The sequence below is a fragment of the Siphateles boraxobius genome, unplaced genomic scaffold (genome assembly GCF_051911475.1).
Source record: "Siphateles boraxobius isolate OS27281-9 unplaced genomic scaffold, OSU_SipBor_1 9, whole genome shotgun sequence".
In the NCBI taxonomy this organism is placed as follows: Eukaryota; Metazoa; Chordata; class Actinopteri; order Cypriniformes; family Leuciscidae; genus Siphateles; species Siphateles boraxobius.
The window spans coordinates 3,605,789-3,621,298 of NW_027509219.1; the positions used below are offsets into that span (position 1 = coordinate 3,605,789).

The 15,510-nt window shown below is 37.7% G+C and overlaps 1 long non-coding RNA gene across 1 annotated transcript; it reads right to left on the reverse strand.

Moving 5' to 3' along the window:
- Nucleotides 1–12,360: 12,360 nt before the first annotated feature.
- LOC143731986 (uncharacterized) lies at nt 12,361–14,203 on the reverse strand. Its single transcript, XR_013201034.1, has 3 exons — nt 13,881–14,203; nt 13,107–13,140; nt 12,361–12,915 (listed from the first exon to the last, which is right to left on the reverse strand). It is a non-coding gene; the product is annotated as an uncharacterized LOC143731986 (long non-coding RNA).
- Between the last annotated feature and the right edge of the window lie 1,307 nt (nt 14,204–15,510).

Genomic DNA, 15,510 nt, shown 5'->3' on the forward strand with positions numbered 1-15,510 from the left:
AATGACCATGGTATAAGCAGGATAATCCACGGTATTATCGGCAGGAAAACAATTTTAATCCACGACATGGAGGCAAAGAATCGCCTGACATGAAGCAGATAATATATATATATAGTGTATGTGTGTGTGTGTGTGTGTATATATATATATATATATTTTTTTTTTTTTTAATGTTTTGTTCAGTCCTTTGTTCTCGTTGTGTATAGTGTTTTTGTTCCTGTTCTTGTTTCCTAGTTTTTTAGCGCCTTTGTCTTTTATTTTGATTAAAGTACTGTTTGCACATTGTCTCGTTTGGATTTGAGTTTTATGTTTCATGTTCATGTTCAAGTTTAATTTATCAAGTTTTCGGATGCAGCCATAGACTCTCTTGTCTCTTTCAATATAAATCTAGATTTATTCACATTGACCACTTCATGAACACACTTGCCTGAAAAAAGTGCGGGGGATGAATTTATGTTTTCTTAAAAACCCTTGATGACATCGCTATCATTGAGAGATTCCATCTGCCACAAAGAGAAACATCCGGTAACACTTACTCACAAATCATTTGCAAAATCATAGTTAATATATTAGTCTCTACATTGTTAATATATTAAGTAAGGGATAATGTACATCCAGTCGGTTATCATCTCAGAATAAACCCAGACAGGGTGATGCATCAGCCTGAAGGGGTTTATTCTGAGATAACAACTGGCTGAATGGACATTTTCCCGCTTATTACACGACTACTTGCCACATAAGTAAATAATTAGACATGAAATATTGATCTAAGATTAAATATTTTATTAGCTCTCAAAACGCAAAGCTTGATCTGAGATTTGATGTGAAATATTGATCTGAGATTAAACAGTTTTAAAATCGTACCGGTTTGTTGTCTTCTAATCCATTACTGTGTACAACAAAACAATCGTCGCAAAATGGCAGCGACTGCTTTTCAATAAAACAAGAGAGCGAGTCCACGATACCTGATGACATTATTAAATAACTGTACACAAAATATTTATTTGACTGAGTTTTAATATTTTATTAGTTCACCAAACGCAAAACTTCAAAAAGCCCGTGTTATTTGTTTTTAGCGGTTGTTATCGAGGAATAACACAGCTGGGTTGCACAATTGACCAATTGAAATCAAGCATTTAAACAGCGGAGCGGTGTAATAATAGGCTATAAATTAAGTGATTAAGGAAAAATGAAGGAAAAAAAAGTACTTCATTCAATGTCACTGTAATTAACCTAATTATTATTGTTTAATTAGCTCATATGCAGTGGTGGAAAGAGTACTAAAAATTGTACTTAAAAGTATTGCTACTGAAGAAATAATTTACTTGAGTTCAAGTAGAAGTACTGAAAAATAATAAGACTCAAGTATGAGTAAATAAGTAGTTTGCTGAAAAACTACGTAAGTTACTACATTACAAAGTACTTTAGTATTATTTTTCTATTTTTACCCAAAATGATTAGCAATATGGAGCGCTAAACACTCTCATATCCGTTAAATTCATACTGGAAGCCAGAGGGTGCCCTTGCGCAGAAAGTCCACAAGTGAGAATCATAGAAGTATTAAACTTTCCACGTTCCAGGAAATCCCTTATATGGACATCAGATATTGCTACAGCTGAATAGCATGCAAATAGAGACTTGTAACAGTGTTAGCTGTTACTCTGGTATTTTTTTTGTCCTACTCGTCACTAGGGGGCCCATGAGCTTAGAACCTCTTGTATAAAACAGGTAGTAGTATAGAAGAAGTCAGTTTGTTTGGAAGAGGGAAGCATTGGGTGCGTCCCAATTCGCATACTATCCATCCTAAATAGTATTCGAAAATAGAATTAGTACATCCCAAATCGTAGTATTAGTCCATGGGCCCAGGCCACAAATTTCACTGATTGGTACCACCCAAGGTGGCAAATTCTAGTTTGATTTTTTTATATCTCTAGATGATATTTCAACATGATAACCTTTTGTAAGTGGTAGCTTTGTCACAGAAATTAGCCTTCAATGACACTAACCGTTGAGCCAAAGAATGAACAAATCTTGTAACTTTATTTGAACAGAACATGTCATACAAAGAAAAACAAAATAATATTACCTTATTCATGAACTTATTTGGCCATTGCAAAATGTTTCTGTTTATTCACCACCATCATCATCATCTTCATCATCATCGTCATCATATTCAACCAGTTTCATGACATCAGTATTCTCCTCCTCCTCCTCCTCCCTCTGATTGCTGCAGGTTTGTAGCATGCCCATTTCTGTGCACTTTAATTTGTTGGCAAGACAGGAACAGTCGGGAAGCTTGCAGGTCCGTGAACACTTGCAGGCCATAAGCTCCAGAACAGCCATTGGTGCTGGGGGTCCCCGCATCCACTCTAACATCAGCATACCTGTACAAATAAGTGGGAGTTATTTCTCATCCGTTTCTGTGAGGTGTCCATATGTCAAGAAATTACCTATAGATATTTAATACTATTGCATTATTAGTTATTAGAAAATGTAATTATTGTATTTATTATAAGCATACCTTTGTCATCAGTTGTCCATCCATGTCCTTTTGGTTCGGGTATGTCTGGCTGTCCTTCCAGACAGTGCCTCCAGATAGCTGTCTGGTAATTGGCACGCTGTATATGCAGCTTCAAGCAGTCCCTGCAAGGGGGAAGTAGGCTGGACTCCACTTCACCCCTTTTGGTACAGAATAGCAGGTAACGTAGATCATTAACATCACATACACTAGATGATGGTGCATACATCCTACAGACAAATGATTCCATGTTGCTGTATAATTCCTCTGATACATCCCAGGAGGTTCCCAGGGATTTGAAGGACTCTTGGAATGTCCTGTTTCCTTTCACAAGTTTGAGAGCGGTAAGTTTTCCTCGTCCTGCAAAAGCACTTACGCTATCACAACTCGTAAAGGCATGTACCCCTATAAGAGCATCACATAGATCATCTCCAAGGTTGCTGATGTTGATGTACCTGGTTCGATTCTGAGTGCCAGATTTCAGATAAAGGGGGCAGTTTATCTTCTTACAGCATCCAAGACAAAGGATCATGACATCCGTATCCTCACTCAAAATAACTGTGGTTTGAAAGCCATTCTGGCTAGCATGATTTGCATGTAGGAGCATACGGGTATCGGCCTCCTCATGAGAAGATTTCAGCTCTTCAACAACATTCCACTCTTTTTTGGTCAGACAATAGCATCTCTCTCCACAGGCTGCAAATAGTTGCTTGTCCTGAAGCTTTACCCGGTTCTCTGCTAGCTTCCACTGGTCCACGATGAATGTTATCAAGGCTGTTTTACTGTCTGTATTACTTAACAGCTTTCTCCACTGCACTACATTGTGTCCCGGGGCAATGTTCTTCCATTGATTGCTACTTGCTGAACCACGATTGTATCTCTCAGCATTCTTGATTGATGTTTTCCAGTACACATCAAACACCACATCTATCCGCTTACTGTTTCTTCCTTCGTGCAACATTAGGTTCAATACAGAACCAGCAATCTCTCCAAAAGTCTTGCCATCACCTTTTAGTTTCTGAACAAGGCTCATTCCATCAATGATGCATGCAGAGTGTTCTCCAATATCTTCAACTGATGATGCTGATTTCTCTAACTCTCTTGCAAGAGCAGCCTTATTAGTTTTCCGCAATGAGCCATCTGGATTTGAAAGTGCCCAAGGCAATGGACCAAGTGGATGAGCCAGGACATCTTTAATGTGAAGTTCTCTACTTTGCGAAGCAATGATCATATGCCCAAAGAGATTTCTGTCAGCTTTCAAGACCACCTCTTTCTTCTGTGCTTGTTTTACTCTAGCACTTGTCTTGATGCTTGAGAATGTCTTCAGATTCTGTTTTCTCAATTTGTCATGGAACCTGGTTGCAGGTGACTCTTTCTCTAAACGTTCACTTCTGAACGTCTGATATGCCTGCTCTCAAGTCTGGTGAGCTTGCAGCAGATCACTGGCTATGTCTGGTGACACAGCCATTCCTGTGGAAAGACTAATGATATCAGACTGATCTGGACCTAGAGGGTTTACCCAGCTTCTCTCCATAAGTTCTACAAAGGCATTTACATCTGCCATATCCTTCTCTATCCTGGGCTTCTGTAAATCTTGATGACTGAAACACTCTGTCGACTCATTGCCTGTCATGTTCCTGAGTTGCCTCAGATACTGACTTCTGTTTTCTGAAGTGAGATAGTATCTGGTGACTGCTCCAGTTTTTAGGCTAAAACCCTTGGTTCCACCGGCAGTCTGGGTGTCCTTGTTTACAGTCTCCTCAATTGTCTGGTCTACCGGAATCTTTCCAAAGGGATTATTCCTGCCCAGCTGGACAGAAAAACCACCCTCTATAAAGTGTGCATGAACACCAGGATGATCCACCTCCAGGCGAGACATTTGAGCATAGTAGTATGTCAAATATCTGGCATAGTTTAGCTTATCATAAGCAAAACACCATGGAATGGTTGGTCTAATTGCTGCAAGATGCATCATCCACTTTCCCTCTCTTGATGCTCGAATAAGACTAAGCAAAATCTCAACCATGTCCACATAAGACATCCAGAAGGCAGACAGGGGACCATTGTTATCTCTAAGGTAGCTGAGGAACTCATTGAATCGTGTCAGAATGCGTTGACATGAATCTTGCTCGAGGGTTCCCTCAAATCTTGTCTGAGATATTTCTTCACACAGGTTATCAACTGCTTGCAAAGTTGCTTCCAAATGAATAAGATCTTCCTGGTGATTCTGTTCTAACCATGGATGAAAACCTTTCCATGCTAGTCTCAGGAAAGCCTCATAGAGCAGCTTGTGGAGCCTTATTCCTCGATTGTACCTGTGACCATCAATGACCCCTGAGATTGAGCCATCAGCTATCACTCCTGCCTCTACACAAAGGTCTCTTAGACCAGCATCTGCAAACCGTTTTCCAATTGACGAAAGTACAGGTGGTATGGAAGACTCCCATTCTAAGGATGATGTTCTTGAATACCTCCTGGTGTTTCCATGTAATTTCTGCAGCTTTGGCATATAATGCCTGGTCAAAAACAACAACAATGTTGTTGAATTGCAGAGTCAATTGCAGACTTCATGATGCTTATCGACTGGTTAAGTACCTCATGTACTGTTGATAACTGTGTAGCAGGAGCATTGATTGTGGGCAAATAGCCTATACTATCTTCTTGTATACTTGTATCATTGTGGGTGAGGATATTGAACCCAGTCCAGCTACAAACATCTTTGTTGGAAAGACGAGCCATTAGCCACACATGGTTTCTGTCTGCTGCATCCTGTAGAAAGCAGGCATGATTAGTGTCAACTGTCTGATTAACAGGAGGATTGGCACGTTCTCCTGCATTGTAAATGGGAAGTACCATCTCCACTGCTTCAATGCTTCTCTTCTTGGTTTTGGGGATGCAAGGCAAAGATCTGGTATCAACAGGATGATCAGCAATATGCTTTGTTTGCACAGCAATTCCATTCACTCTATGTGATGTCCCTTCACCACTGATTGTCTCCTCTAGTCTGTCTATATTGTCCCATGCCAATGTTGTGAAGAGACCAGGCTTGATGTTTTGTGGTAGTGGGATGGCACCTCCACTTGCTGCTTGCTTCTGAAGGCAAAGGGCTGTGTCAATTTCTTCTACCTGAGAATATGAAACACCATGACCGAGTCTATTCAGTATCTTTATCAGTTCCACATTTCCGGTGAGTGACTTGACAGCAAAGGGCAACACAATATGTTTTGTAGGCTTGACTTTGCCGCAAGTAACAGCATAAACTAGGTCTTGGCTGAATGAAGCTGTGAGCCTTTTCACCTTCTGGGATGGGTTATAACCTACTTTGGATGAACCTGTTAGGAGTGTCTGGAAAAACTCCACTAGAGATGTAGGAGTGCTGTTCATCATCTCAAGATATGACGCATGTGGTGGCCATGCTTGAGTAACATCTTGGTTCCGAATATCACCTCTGATCTTCAGTCCCACTTGTGATATGATGTCTTCGCTAATGCTTGATTTGTGCTCATTCAGTTCATCTTTTAGTTTCTGGCAAACCTTTACAAGTTCATCCATTGTCAAATTGTCAGGGTATACCAACAGCTTTCCTTTGTCATTTGGTATGATGTGTAAAGATTCACCAAATTCAGATTCAACCTTGCGACGTAGGTGTTTCTTTGTAGAAGGTGCCACTTGTGTTAAAACACATTCAGCCATTTCTGTCACCAGTTTAGAGGTCAGGTCTGTAAATGGTACTACTGTAGGATGTTCAATCAGTCCTTCCCTAATGTATGCAAAAACTTTGTAGAGCGCGATTCTCTCTGCTGCCTCATAATGACATTCTGCTTGGCCCAAGTTTATTTCACCTTTGTCTATGTCTGTATTTGGATCCTTTGTGTACACCCTGTAGCAGGATCTGTGATAATGACCTTCAGCTGCTACTAGTTCACGACTGACTATGGCTAGCATTCTGTTGTCACCTTTCATGACAGCCGCTCTCCTGATTGTATCATCAGCTCTCAACTCTGTGCATTTTGTCAGGCTCTCTTTTGTCCTTTGACCTTTCAAATACTTGCTACATATGTCACAAAATATACATTTGGCCTCATACACCCTTGATGGCTGTGAACTTTGTCTAGTGGATTTTCTTATGTCTTCTGCAGATATTTCTGAAGAACTTTTTTTTGTAAGGATGCTGTCAAGCAGTTTCTTCATAGTGAAGATGCTACGACATTTCCTGTGATACAATACTGATGGTATGCTACCTTCAGGTAGGTCTTTAGCAAGATCAATGATGGGTCTGTAGCCTCTTATTTTAGCTGCTCTGAGTAGTGTGTTCCATGAATCTATATTAGTAGGTGCCACAAGGTTAGAGTCATCATCCGAACAGTGTATTAAACACTCTGGCTGTGTACCACTTGCACTTTGTTCTGCCATACATCTCTATTTTGTGATGTACCTTGCTCTGAAAATAACAGAAATACCGGTATATCAAGAACAATGAACATTTAAATTTGTGGTGCTAAAAATAGCACCAGGACTAGCCATTTCCAATGATGCTATGTGCTAGTCTGTGCAACAAAGTATTGTGAAGTAATCTGGTTTTGAACTCACATGAAATTTCAGCCGTCTTAAACTACTTCCCATCTCTGCGTCTCCACACTCATCAATCTTTTTTTAATTACTCACAAAGTTGTTTTGTATAAAATAGATATCAAATGAAAGAGTGGACCTTCTGCTTCACAGTAACGCTAGTAGATTGCTTGTAGAACAAAGATGGTCGGAGTAATCTTGATTTGAAAAATCGAATTAAAAATAAAACAAAGTTACAATCATCTGTCATTTCTTCACTCATTTTCACACAAAGTCAAGAAGTGCCTATAGCCTCCATGGGTAACACATATCAAAATAAACAGCAGGACTCACCTTTTCAGATGAACATAGTGGCTTATCTGTACAACTAGGTATGGAGGAGTAATCTGAAACTTTTGAAACTAGCACCAGACGTTGTTGTTGCATAATATTTTTTATACAATACATACATATATTTTTCAAATTGCTAGGTCATGGATTGTCCCACCATCATGTTTCTGATATCACTAGATTACAGACAGTCTTGTCTATCCATATCTGAAAAGATACCCCCCTTAACATCAATATCTTTTTAGATAGATTTACAAATATAACAATTTAGTAGATGCAAAAAATTGTTTTCTTTAATATGAAGGCTAATATAAAACGTATACCACATATATCATGTCAAATTATGGCTGATCTGGATTGCCCTGACTTTCCTGAAAAAATAAACATATATGGCATGTATGGCTACCTCTTATAATAGACTTCATACAAACCTGCGGGGGAGATACTGTAGGATGATAATGGCAATAATAATGATTGTCCCAAAATATTAGTAAAGCTACTCATTTGAAAAGGTTATCATGTTTCAAAGTACTTGCATGGACTCTACAAACAAACTGGTACCAAAGAGATTTTGCCACCTTAGGTGGTACCAAATTATGGCTTGGCCCATGGACTATATGTTGAAATGAGTGTTCCAAAGATACCCAGATGGCCTACTATTGGAGGTGGTTCTCACTGCAGAACATGAAATCCACGGGGAGGAGTCGGATCCAGATCCAACTCCTCCCACCTTACATATACCTAAACCTACCCATCTCCGCCCCCTGATCCCTAAACCCACCCCTAATCCCTAAACCCACCCCTAATCCTACCCATCTCCACCCCTTGGATCTTGATCCGACTCCTCCCCGTGGATCTCATGTACTGCATTGAGGTGCTACTGTAATATTGCCCAAAACCCATCGCGCGTTGGACGAGGATTCGGTTAGAACTACAAACACGAGTGAAAGGTGTTAAAAAACTACAGACATGGAGGGCGAGTCCGGCGGATTTGCAGAGAGGTTTAGATGAAGGGGTTTGTGTGATTAATTATCAGGATCTAACCTGATGAAAATGTATTTATGCAATGTTTTCTACACATTATATTGCATCTGCAGCAGCATTGTGAACTTTTGTAAAGATACGTTTAGCCATTAACTTTTAAATGCATCATTATATTCAAATTGCAAACAAACGAGGAGAGTCTCCGCATGAAAGACCCACGATTGGCAGATGAATGTGCTACTAGATTTCTCTCCGAAACGGTAGGAAATTAAATTCGATTGAATGGAGGATTTTAACCGTGACAAGATGATTGACAGGGCAGTTTACTGTGACAGGATGCACGTGACAGATCTGTCCATTAAAGATGACAAAGTAGTATGTCCCAAAGCTTGCCTACTCTTTTGCTGCACACTCAAAAGTATGTACTTTTTCTTCACACAAAGAGTACATACTTTTAGGGCGTAGTATAAGTAGGCGAATTGGGACTCAGCCACAGTGGCGGTTCTAGAGGGGGGGGGGCCAGGGGGGCCCGTGCCCCTGTGACAACAAGTTTGGCCCCCCTTGTGGCCCCCCTAAATGTGGAGTGTGAAATAATTTTTACAAAACTGTTTTTTGCTATCTTTGTTATCGTTATATGCATATTATTTTTTTATTATTCTATCTTTGTGGATTTGCTTGTTCACGTGACAATTCGCATCACATTCGCGGGAATCGCGGCAGAATAACGTCTGTCTCCTGCACGCGAGAGAGGAGAGAAGGAGAAAGCTGGTCAGTTGCAAGTTCATTCTTTATGTGCGTATCGGGTGTGCGATGTGTATTGTCTATTAAAATATTGTAATACTTGTTTTAACTATGTACGAGGCACTGTGAGCTGACATCGCATTTGTCTCTCGTCCTTTCACTGCTGTGTGCGGTTCATAGGCTATGTCCCCAAATTAGTTTATGTCTTATATCATATTATGTTCTTATATTAGAATATCAAATCAGCAAGAGTGCTGTTTTCCCGTGCACAATTGCAACTGTGATATTGATGTTATACAACAGTTAAATTAACAATAAGTTAACATGAGTTACTTTTTAGACACAATATTGTCAATATTGTTTGTTTTCCCTTTATTTCGCCGACTAGAATTTCAAAATGAAACCGTAGCAGAGTCTCAATGCAACAGACAGCGATGATTTATTGACTGAAATCCGCGTTTTGAAGGAATCACTTGCTCCTTTCCCGAATGAATCAGCCGTTTGAACAAATCGGTTGAATGAATGAATCCCTCAACTCACTTCTGTGACTTTCCGCCGCCTACTGGCGGTTTTAGTTTCATATTTAAAGTACCCTTTAATTAAAACGTTAAAATTAGAAATCATTTCATGTTTAAATATTGATTTAAAAAAAAAATCTCATAGCTTTATTTATGCAATTGTAAATGGAGTGTAAATATATTAATGCCGCTTCTGTGTCACCTCTGCACTGCAAACATGGATTTTGATTGAATGAATTAATTTGACTGGTAACAGTGGTACTGTATAATTATTGTATAATTAAGTATTATTCTATAAATAAGTATAATTACTGTATAATTTGAATGTTAGTATTTGACATAAAAGGTGATTCATAACTCTAAATAAGTTTAGAAAGAATGTCCATATATAGGTGAAAATGCCCCTGGAAATCGATTTAAGGTGGCAAATTAAATTAATTAAAAATTAATTAAAAAATTAATTTCGGTCCCTGCTGTTAACTGACCACTGCATAGAATATTAAAAAATATGAATATCTTTGTGAGTCTGCTGTCAACAACAGGCCTAAACCAGCCATGGCACCAGCACAAAAACACAATCAGTAAAATATCATCTAATTATCAACAAAACATTGAAAATATTGAGATATATTTTTGTCAATATTCCACACCCCTAATGTACGGTATGAATTTTGATTTCTTCCGGTCTTAAAAAGCCTTAAATTTGACTTTAAAAAGTGTGCAGGAACCCTGTAAACGGTTAGACAGTTACCTAGCAAGTCAGTTATTTTCAGTAAATGAATTAATAAGCTTCTTGGTCCCCATTGCTTTTGCTCTATAGTTCTCACCAAAATGAAGAGAAAGAAGGACATCATGTCAATTACAGTTACTGTGACTAATACTGAATATGTAATGCAAATGTAAAAATATAATGGAAATGCAAATACATTGTTGAATGATTATAAACATGGTATTTTGCCTGTTAATGCCTGCAGTGCAGTGCAGAAAATTATATGACAACAATAACGTCTAAATGTAACTGGCCCCTCTAACAGTACAACTGGCCCCAGCTTGACCCCCCCAGTTGAAATGGTCTAGAACCGCCACTGGTTTTAACGATTTAACTACAGATATTAATTGCTTATCATGATAATAGCTGATTGTCTGAGAAAATAGACCTTGTTGTGCATTATTTGCACAAAACTATCTTTTAAAAATAGGCTATAAATCAATTAAAAATACTATGTTGCCAGTGGAAAAGATTGAGCAAACTTTCTCTGAAATGTATTTTACACTATTCGATTTATTGAAAAACAAGGCAAGGATAGGCTATTAAATAATTTTTACTATGACATCCGTATTTCATATTTTCGTAAAGGCTGGAACCGTTAAACATGTTACACGTGGATGAATAGGCCTAATCATATGTAAATGATATGCAGATGAGGATATGCATAGTAAAACTAGGCGTTGTAAGCTCCATATATGGTTATTTCGGGGAGACGCATGTGCGCACAATGTTACGATGACTGGGATTTATAAAGTGAATTCAGCGCAGATTCTGGCGTACGCACGGTTTTACAAGTCTCAATTTTGTTTGCGTACGCCATTTTCGGCTTTCGGGGGCACGTACACATTTAGTAAGGATTCTACGCACAGTTTTATAAATGAGGCCCCAGTTTTTCAGGCGTTACTCCGCCATCAAATAAACATGCAACTTTATCGGAATGCCCGAAATCAGTTGGTTAAAAAATAAATTTAAATTAAATTAAAATAAAATGAATTCTAAAAAAAGTGGGTACAAAGTAGCCTACATCGGGAATCAGGAATCTTGGATCAGGAAAACTCGCTGAGCTTTAACAATTTATAAAGGTCTTCTCTTTTGATTTATGATTCTTGTAGGTAATACTGCACTGTAAAAAAAAATCCCGTAAAAAAACGGCAAATATCTGGCAGCAAAGTTTCCAGACGGTTTCCGTTAAATTACAGCAAATAACCGTTTCACAAAATTACATGGAAAAACCGTAAAAATACAGAATTTACTTTACAGTCAAAATTGATTAAATTACAGTATATTACTGTAGATAATGGCTTATTAAACCGTGGAAAAACGGATAAATGATGTCAAATTACATTAAAAAGACATTTAACTTTCAGGTTAAACTGTAAATTTAGGGTTTTATAAAGTTATTTTATATAATAATGCTGTCTATCTACAGTAATTATCTTTTAATATATAGTTTTTCTGTGTTAAATAACAATGAAATGATGTATAAAAATGCATAAATTAAAATACAAATGTTTGTAAATTTAGTTTTATTTTTTATTTGTACAGATCCAATTTCACAACTTTGACCAATCTCTATTTAAGTACTTAATAATAGCAAATTTACAGTCACTTTCTGTTGATTAACTAAATGTATGAGTACAGAATACCTGCACATTTACAGTATTAGTAACTGAACAAACACTGAACATCAAGATAAGTGATTAATTGGAAATAGAAGCTTAGTATATCATTTAGAACATGTAAAATTATCCACATTAAAAGGCAATTGCTGTATACCTTTATAGTCTAATATAACTTTTTTTTAAACATTTACAATTACATTTAATCCAAAGTGATTTACCAATTAAGATAACGATAGAAGCAACAAGTGCAGAGACAAGTCCCAGTTAGTCTAGCACAGTACACATAGCAAGTTTTTTTTTTTTTTAAACAAAGATTTAGTATTATTGGGGCAAGTGTTTATGAAAAAGGTGGATCTTTAGCAGTTTCTTGAAAATGTGTTGAGTTGCGCCGGTCATTCTACCAGCTGGAAACAGTCCAGGTAAAGGTCATTGAAGAAAGTGTTTTTGTGTCTCTTTGGGATGATGGCACCAAAAGGCGCCGTTTATTTGCAGAACACAAGCTTCTGGAGGACACATAGATCTAAAGTTTATGTATAGGGCAACCATTAAAGAGCACTCTTGCTGCAGCATCTGGATCAGTTGCAGAGGTTTGACTGATGCTGGAAGGCCTGTCCAGAGAGAATTACAATATCCAGTCTGGATAGAGCAAGAGCTTAGACCAGGAGTTGTGTAGCTCCGATAGGAAGGGCCTGATCCTCCTAATGGTGTAAGGCAAATCAGCAGGATCACAGCAAGTATGGTTTGACTGAAACCATAAAGCAGTTCTGTCCTGGCAAGGTTGAGTTGAAGGTGAAGGTCATTCATCCAGCAAGAATGTTCCATCAGCTAGGCCGAGATGCGAGCAGCAACCGTCAGATCATCTGGCTGGAATGAAAGGTAGAGATGTGTGTCATTAAGATAGCAGTGATAGGAAAAAACATGTTTCTAAATCTAACCGACAGAGCCTAGTTACAAAAAATTGTAGCAAAACCAAACCTTGTGCACACTTTTAGTGCAATCACATGAAATCAGAAGACTCGTCATTACTATTTTTTTAAAGTTAATTCTTCCAATACCTTGTTTGCCATGATCATCTGCTTTCCACAGGACCTGAAATCACAAAAAAATAAGTTATTTTAAAACTCAGTATTACACAGAATGTGTTGCATTGGGACAGTGCAAAAACTCAACTGACTATGATCTGGAAGCTGAGCAGGAAAGGTTACCAGTATGTTTTGAGCTGATTTTAGCTACATATAAATTAAAAATGAATATGATTTACCGTGACCTAGCTGCATCAGTTACACATAGGGGTTCATTATGTTATATTCATACTCTAGTCTTCGCTGTATTATTAACAAGTAACGTTACAGAACTGAATTCGATTTCTTAACATTCTTAACAAAAAAGGTAGGTCCATTTTTAGTAAAACTGTGGTTATTAAATTGGTAATAAATCTGCCAAAAACGTGGTTACTACAATTTTACTATAATAAAATCAAGGATGTTTTTTTAAGACAAGAGTTTCAGCTTCCAGACAGGGTTTCAAAATGTCCCGCCGTTTAAGAGATTGATTGACTGACTATCATAACGAAGATTTTATACAAAATTGGACGGATTTTGATACGCATAACAAGTCTACTAAAGCTTGTTTTAGGTCTTTAGAGATGTTCAACTGATCTTTCTTAAAACAGATGGCAAATTGAAAGGCATGCTGCAGTGTTTTGCCCTCCAGCTCTCGGCAACAGTTATGACTGAACATTTATGAATGCTAATGTTACCTTGGAAACTGTCAATTAACACAAATGTAATATAAAATATCGTTTACATATTATAGTATGAGACTCTTACCTCAGCCGGTGATCGGTTGCTTGGCATGATGATGTCCGCTGTGACGATCCAGGCTCACTGAAAAAGGGCGCGTTATTTCCGAACGGACACCCGGACTGTAACGTTAACATAACTCATGTGTTCAGTGCTCCTGCTTACGGCTGCTCCTGACGAATACGATTATAGCTTTGAACCACTGTGATCGCAAACAATCCACTTCACAACCGTAGACTAAATTCAAATCTCCCGCTTGCCCTTGACACAGGTCCAAACAGCTAACCGTTGTGGTGGGCGGGACTAAGCAACGGAAAAGTATTGGCGGATAATTTGAATCTGCGTCATTGCGCGCGCGCGAGCACACACACACACACACACATAGTCGCACGCACACAAAGCCACGCAATGTGTGCAGCAACGCAGATTTGGAAAAATATTCATAAAACACATAACATGAAATTAGGGGAGAATAATACAAATGATTATCAAAATGAGCACATTTGCAAGACAAAATTAAAATACGGTCTGAAAGATTTGCAAGACTTTATTGCAATACAACTATAAAGATTTTATATTTGCAAGACAAAATTTAAAAGACTGTTTGTATACCTACTGTATACAAATACAATTATTTAACCTTAAAACTCACTTTGACACCCACATGCTTAATGATCTTCAAGGACAGCATGTTAAATGACTGCTGATTTCTGCGGTTATACGTTCTTTTCTTTGTTTTCTAATTTCACAGAAATAATCTGTAAAATATTACTGAATATTTAATGTAAAATTACACATAACCCAGTAAAAATACAGACAATTTCCTTTAAAAAACGGTAAAATTGATGTAAAACCAAAATACAAACAATTACCTGTAAATATAATAGTGGACCTTTAAATTACAGCAAAAAACTGTAAATTACCAGGTATTCACTGTATAATGGAAAAACGGCAAAATTCTGTAAAAAAATACAGGGCGTTACCTGTAAATTAACTTTTTTTTTTTACAGTGTGCTCTAACACGAGACTATTGCAGGGTATAATAGAATAAAATAAATTTAGATTTAGGCAAGATTTAGGTTATAACAGCATCACCATTCAAATGTTGACATTAGATTATTTTTTGGTGATGCCATGCTAGGTTGACCATGGAAATGGTCACTAAGCTGAATTCTTTTTTATGAATATTTCAAAAAAACATTAGGCCTACAGTAGTGCAAACACACATATTTTAATCTAGAACATTTCGAGAAAAGACGAAAGATCTCGTAATTTTCTTCAAAAAATAAGTACATCTTTATTAATTATTAGTGATTGAATTAATGTTATCTCACATAAGAACTCTATAAAATTAGGTATTTTCCAAAGAAACCTTTGTGAAGAAACACAAAGTTTCCCCACTTTTCAAAAAGACTATCCTTCCAGCGTAAATTACAGTTCATGTTAAATTTGGAAAAACAACATGAACCGAAATAATTAATTTACCATGCTAATTCCGGCAGGGAGATTCAAGCTATACGCAATAAGGTACGAGAGGATGTGCTGTAGGCGTTGTTAGGCACGACGCGAAGTGGAAGTCCTGCAACCCCTTCAGCCGTTACTTATTCACGATACAGCACTTGCCTCGAGTAGCCTACCTTATTGCTTTTATAAAACG